The following is a 6,934-nucleotide window of genomic DNA, read 5'->3' on the forward strand; positions in this document are numbered from 1 at the left end:
ATTGCACACTATGCTCGTACAACAAATGTTCCCATTAGCCGTGAACAGATGCACGCGGGACTGGCCTGTTCTAAGAATGGTAACGTCTCCATCACAGCAGCGACACCAGACACACTCAATAAATATTTATGTTCCACGTCTCGAAAGCAGCTGTATGATGCATCTATATAATTATATTGCAGCACTTTATATTCTATCGGCTACGGAGCAGGGCGCTAAGCAGCATGTACTGACACCCCGACAGGCTGATTAGGAAATGCAAAATACCTCCCACGTGAAAGTTTTGCAGAAGCAGCCGAGCTGCACCTTAGGCCAGGGCTGAGGGCAGCGATTCCTCCCCGAACGCCGCGTTTCCCAGGAGCAGAGAGGTGACCTGGGTCATCAGCAACACGTTCGTTTCCTTTTGATTCCACGTACAGATAAAGAAAAATCTCATAATGAATTCAGTCAATGAAGCTCTAGAAGCTGGTAACAGAAATTAATGCTCCCTGTGTTTAATGAAAAATAGGTCCTGGTCAATTAACTTCTGGAAGGAGTTTTATTTAGCAATTGCATAATGTTCTCATTGAAAATGTATCAGTGAATCACACAGTAAGTGGGTTACAAAGTGAATAGATTTCCAAATGTGTCTGTTAACTGATTTAAATATTAAATAGCTTTGAACTAAGGGTCTATCCTGATTCTCACAGACACAGTCTCACTGGGTGAAGATTACCAGTTATCAGAAAAGGAATATGAAATCGTTATTAATAAAAGTTGCATTTTTTCCCCAGGCACATGACTCCTTATTTAGCTGGTTCTGAACTATGCCGTTGGAGGGTACCAGTGTTATGCAATCCACGCTGCTCTGTGTCAGTCATTTGGCTTTCATCCTTATTTATGAATTTTGAACAGATCAGTCTCAGTGACAGGCTGGGGACTGCGGGTACCCTGCGGGTCCCTTCAGAAGGGACTCTGAAAGGACACGTAGCCTGTGGAGGTGAATTGTAGGCAAAATACTACCAGGAGCAGACCAGTGGCATTGGGGTCCTGTGGATATGGTGGTCCTCGGGCCCATGAACAGGGGAATGTCCTCCAGGAGCGGAGGGGTTATATGACAAGCGTGCATGGGATGGCGAGACCAGCGTTGTCAGGAATACTTCACAAAGTGCTTTGAAAAGCTGCTGAGGGCTCGGAGGAAACCTGCAGAAGTGGGTTGGAACAGAAATTGTCTTATAACTGGAGATAAGGAACCCAACTGTTGAGCTTAAATACAGGAGGCTGAAAAATGTCTCTGCTCAGGCTTTACTTGCCTGCAGAGGGAGAATGCACCCAATGCCGTGGTGATGTTCTTGCATCTGGAAAACCAAGAAAAACAAGTTACTGTTGAGAGAAACTGAACGCAGGGAAATTAAAAGTCTGTTCTGGAGGAGGGCTCTTAAAGCAGTTTTTATCGGGGGATGGCATGCTGCTGCAAGAGTTATTTTAGCGTGACGTCCAGTCTTGAAGTCAAGACTTGGGCTAGTTCAGCCCAGACTCCTGGCTCTCAGGGCGAGATCACCAAGTTGCGCTCTGCAGAGGGCTGCGATGCATTATCACCCTGTCAGGCCTCCCTAATCGTAAGAGTGTGGCCAGGCCCGAGTATTGAAAAATGGCCTAAAACTCAATACTGAGACCAAGGCATCTTTTCCTGATCAGTTACGGGATCATACCTTTTCCTCACCTACCATAATATCATGACAAATATACTTGTGGTTTTCCAACTAATAGGCATCAGCCTGCTTGCTCACATTTTCAAGGCAGCGTCCCTTGTGGAGATTTAACCGTTACTTAATAAAACTAAGCAGACATGCAAAGGGACGTTCCCACTGCCCAGCTAAGAGTGAGGTATTGTGTTCACATGGAAGCAACTGCAGACTGATTTTTGAACTAGCAGGCTGACTTTTTTGCTCTCACTCATTTTGCCTTCTGCTTCGGAAGACCTTCCAGGTAAGCTTTTAAAAACATTAAACGACGCGCAGAAAGTTGGGGAGCAATTTCTGCCATTGGTCTGGCGCAGCGAACTTGATGGACGTGGGACGAGGGAGGCTCCTGCTCTGCCACCCCGGAGGTGCTAAGCGACAGAAGAGCAGAAGTGTCCTAAAAGAGCTCCGTGCTTCACCTGCTCCTGCAAGCTGCGCCCGGAGGCTGCTCCCAGTTGGGCTCTGGGAAGCCAGGAGACCTGGCAAGCCCATGGTGGGAGGTGGACCACGCCGGGAGCCTCATGAGGCTGCTGGGTCTCTCGGTCCCATCTGTGGCCCCGGACACGCTCAGCCCTTGTCCTGCCCAGAGGCAGCAACGGAGCCAGCCCGAGCGGGGAGTGCACCGAGCCAAGGTGCCCCCAAGAAGCTTATTGCCTCCCTGTCGTGTGCATGGGGAATGTTTTCTTTACCAGTGAGCCAAGGCTCAACGAAGCTCTGTTTTGTTAACAAATATGTCCCATATCCTTTCAGTCTTCTTAAAAACAGCTCTGAGTTATTTGCAGATAATGAACCGTCTTCCCAGAGCCTTGAAGGGACACTGGAGCTCAGTCTGACAGCTCACGCGCATGGTATGGAAACACACGCCTCCACCTAAAACGGGGAGCGTGTTTATAAAGCATTTGTGTCAAACTCTGCCAAGGTTCCCCGTTTAATAGAGACACATCCGCTGCGTGCCTGCGCATGCCCCATGAGCCCCGAGTGAGGAACTGCGAGATCGTTTTGCCTTGGCATTTCAGGAAGGGGGAGAGAAGAACTTTTTTATATTTAGAAGTAGTTATTTATGAATTAGAAAAATGAATACTTTCATTGCTGGCGCTGCGGGCTGTGAGGAGGGCAGGTGTATTTGTGTAATGCGTTTTTGAGTTCCGGAGGAGAGCGAGGCAAAGTCAGGAAACATTGCCAATGCACACAAAGGGCAGAATATTGCTCGGAAAGAGCTGGATGATGTTGGAGACTGCAGTAATTGAATTGAGATTAAATTTAATTGTACGAGGAACAAGGCCATGCACTGCAGACTAACAAAAATACGTTTTTCTATAGACCAGGTTCTTGTCTGTTAGGCGAAACAAGGTTCAGCTGAAGACTGTGAGCTATGTAAGTAAAATAGCTGCAGAATAAGCAAAATAAGACTGCATAATGCAAAAGATTTCTTATTAGCTAAAGGCAAGTGTTATGTGCTATTGCAGAGAGCAGTGGTAGCACCTCACCTGGAATAGCTCGTGCCGCTTTGTTCCAGAGAGGCCGTCTCAAACCCAAGCAGGAATGCAGAAAGACTGCGGAAATGGCAGGGGAATCAGCAGCCCACTCTGAGAGAAGTAACTCATAATACAGCTCAGCCTGTTTTGCTGTCTAAAGCTATAGCGGAGAGAGAGGAAAATAGGGGGAAAAATGCACTGAAGCTAAAAGATGGTCTTGGAACAAATATGAGTAGGTTTAAATTGATCGCAGATCAATCTGGGCTGGAAATTAGAAAAAGAAGTCACAGCAACAGGGATGTGAGGTCTAGAACAGCTTCCAGTTGGGGTAGCAGGGTGAAAACCTGGATGCTTGCAGCCTCTGTGGTCTGGAGATGACAAGGAAATGGCCCAGGGCACTGAACACAAGGTCACCGCACTGTTTCCACCGCGGCGACCACAGGGACAGAGGACATCTGAGCTGGGCTGGGGCTGAAGCTCATCTCCTTCAGCCTGAACAGAAGATGCAATGCCCGCTGTGGATGGCGTCCCAAGGACACAGCGATGGGCCCACGTAGGATCTCCTCAATTTTGGGGACACCGGGGAGGCCGGCTCCCTCCCACAGCCGGCACTCCTGGGCCAGAAGGGGACATTCCCCTCCCCGGGATCCCAACCAGGATGAAGGTGGCGGAGGCCCTCCCAGCATGGCAGGATCTCACTGCAACCAGCTTCAGAGCGTGCTGCTCTTCATAGCGGCTTTTGCTTCCCAGAAAGGAGAGCGATAGGAAACAGCACTGGCAGCAAAGTTATGGGTGTGCATTAAAATTCAATCCTGTAACGAAAATGACTTTGTAATGTGGACTCTCATAACTTTCTGAAACATTGCTATTCCAGGCTGAACTTTCCCATCTCCCTTCTGCTGCTTCCTAGCAGAAAATCAAGCCAAAGTACGTTTGGATATATCTCAGAGAGCAGAAAATGTGATCGGGCCGCTGTATTTCTGGAGTAAGGACACAAGAGACAACAGATTCTTGAAATCTGAAAGCTACTTTGAGAGGCTAATAACAAACGATTTTGTTGCACTAGGCACCTGTGAAAGCCAAAAACATAAATAAGTAAAAAAGGGCTTAGCAAGATCAATCGATGGCTTGCAAAGTGTTCTCTGTTCAGCCTCCAGCACTGGGGGAGGAGTCCTAAATTATTGATGGAGAAGAGCTAGGAGGAAGCAATTTTTGTCTGCCCTTCTGTTATAATCTTTCCTAAATATCTAGTGACCGACGGAGACCAGGCAGTGCGAGAGGGATCTTTGGCTGGATTCAGTTCTGCTGTATCTTCAGTAGCCGGCCAAAGAGGCTCATAGCAGTGTCACATGTGGCCCTTACGGCAAAGAGTGACCACGAGCATGCCTACACGCCCCATGTGCCATGCAGGCAAGGAGAATATTGACGAGGAGAAGGCTTTAAACCGCGATGGTTCGCACCACTGGGAAGCGTGTCCGGGTTTTGCAGGGATGCACCGTCCCCTTTCCTGTCTGCAGTAACTCATCCCCCTGCACCCACCTCTGCTCCCCCAGGCTGCTGCCTCCCATGGGCTGAGTTTTGTCCCATCCCGGGGAAGAGCCAGCGCATTTCCATTTAGCAGCGTGATATTTGTCACTCACACGTCCCATACAAATTTATCCTTTCTGACAGAGAATGAATTAAGGAAAATAGAATTTCCTTCCCCCTGGAAATTGCCCTTGTCCCTGTCCTCCTGCCCCCTCCAGGCCCTGTGCCCAGCAGCCTGGCACGGCTGCGGCGGAGGCACCCGGTCACCATTGACGTCTGCCAGCCACAAGGCACCTGCAGTGCGAAGCAGAGCAATGATGCTCCCAGCCCCAGCTGGGAGCCTGGGGCCAGGGGTGACCCACCACATGGTGCTGGGACCTGTCCCATGAGGTCTTCTCCATGCCCCGTCCCCCAGGCACTGGCAAAACAGCCCCTGAATCCCCCCAGCCTACTAGGAAAGCTGAATTCCTGACAGCACGATGGACCATCTGAGCCACCCGAGCTTGTCGGTTTCATGAACGAAAACACAGCTAAGGAAAAGGGAGGAGGGACTACACAGCAGCATCCAAGCAGCAGTACCTGGTGGGGCATCACAGCTGCCTCCCCGTGCGTGCAGGACCAGGTGTCTCACGGCAAGGTGGTGTTACTAACCTCCTCGGAGCAGGGGACCAAGCTCCAGCTGCATCATCCCATCGCCTGCACACCATGATTCACTTCACCCGGACATCCTTGCGCTCTGTCCAAGGGCTCACCGCACGCCGACGCTTCCCCGCACCACAGCAGTCCCACAAGGCTTCGTTTCTGGCAATGCAGGGGTCTTAATTTCACTGGAGAGAGGCTCTTGCCTGAGTGTGCCAGGACCCTCACACAGGGAGTCTCCCACCTACCCTGCAAGTCAGCTGAGTTTCAACATAAATCTCCAAAATAACCTTCTGTGATGACTCATTGCAAAGTCTTTTGGTCTTCCTCCTCCCCATGGCACCATTTACAACAGCGTAACCACTAGCACACTGCAAATAGCAGTCTTTAAGTGTTTGACATTCATACAATTTTAATAATATTCTGTTTTTTTTTTTTTCCCTACAGGCCAAACATGACACATCAAATAAAAGAAGACAAAAAACAGTTTTAAGGATGTAACGTCCAGGGCGTCTCTGGCAGTGTTGGGAGAAGAGTTTTCACCGATAGCAAAGTCCTGACTTCTCTGAGCATGAGCCAACACGGAGGGCAAAAGACATAACTACAGGCTTTAATGCTCCACATCTGTAGAGATTTACTCCCAGGGTTGACAAACAGGATAAATAGTCCTTTTCCGCGCTGCTCTGCATTCCAGTAACCCACCCTGAACCACAGGCCACTGAATGCTGGCACAAAGGCAGACTACAATAATGACTTGATTAAAAAAGCTTTCTGGGATCAAAACCAAGTTTATTTACAGTACAGCAGAGTCTGCCTATAGAAAGTGCATAAACAATACAGACAGAATCTGATTCTGGTCCCTCCCCCTTGCTGCACTTCCCTTTGGGGAAGCCCTTTGGAAGCCGTGGTGCTCTGGCACGTTGCACGATAAAAGATAATAAGCACAATTATAACCTGAAAGCAAAGCTGGGAGCGCTGGACAGGTGAGATACCAGCCAGGGTGTAGCAGTGATGACTTTTGTGATGGTAAGCCCCAGAACTGGCAAATCAGTAATAAGAACCAAGTAGTTATTCTTTCTAAGAACCAGCACCCTCCTGTCTCTTCCCTGGCATGCACCCTGCAATGTTCCATTTTAGCACACACACGCTGTTCTCGCTGTCAGACCCAGCAAGGCAGGTAGTCAACGGGAGGTGCAACAGAAAGCAAATTTCTCCCTGGTTCTCATCGGAAACAGGATGATAAAACTTTGGCTTCTTTCTTTGGCCAAAGAGGCTGCACACCCTGTCCCAGGTCTCCTCGGTCATCACAGTGTACACCAAGGGGTTCTCCCTGGGCAGCACCAGGAGGTAGATGTGGCTGCAGGGAGGCACGTTCCTCCCAAGGCGGTGGGTGAGGAAGGTGGAGAGGGCAGGTGTGTATGAGACCAAAGTGGTACGGACATGGGCAGCACAGGTGCCTATGGCTTTGACCTGCACCTTGTGCAATGACAACCTGAAGACAACCCTGACGATCAGGGCACGCAAGGTAGCAATGAATGCAAAATTGAGCATGATCACCAGCATAGCCACGCA

This window comes from Struthio camelus, chromosome 1 (genome assembly GCF_040807025.1).
Source record: "Struthio camelus isolate bStrCam1 chromosome 1, bStrCam1.hap1, whole genome shotgun sequence".
NCBI classification, from domain to species: Eukaryota; Metazoa; Chordata; class Aves; order Struthioniformes; family Struthionidae; genus Struthio; species Struthio camelus.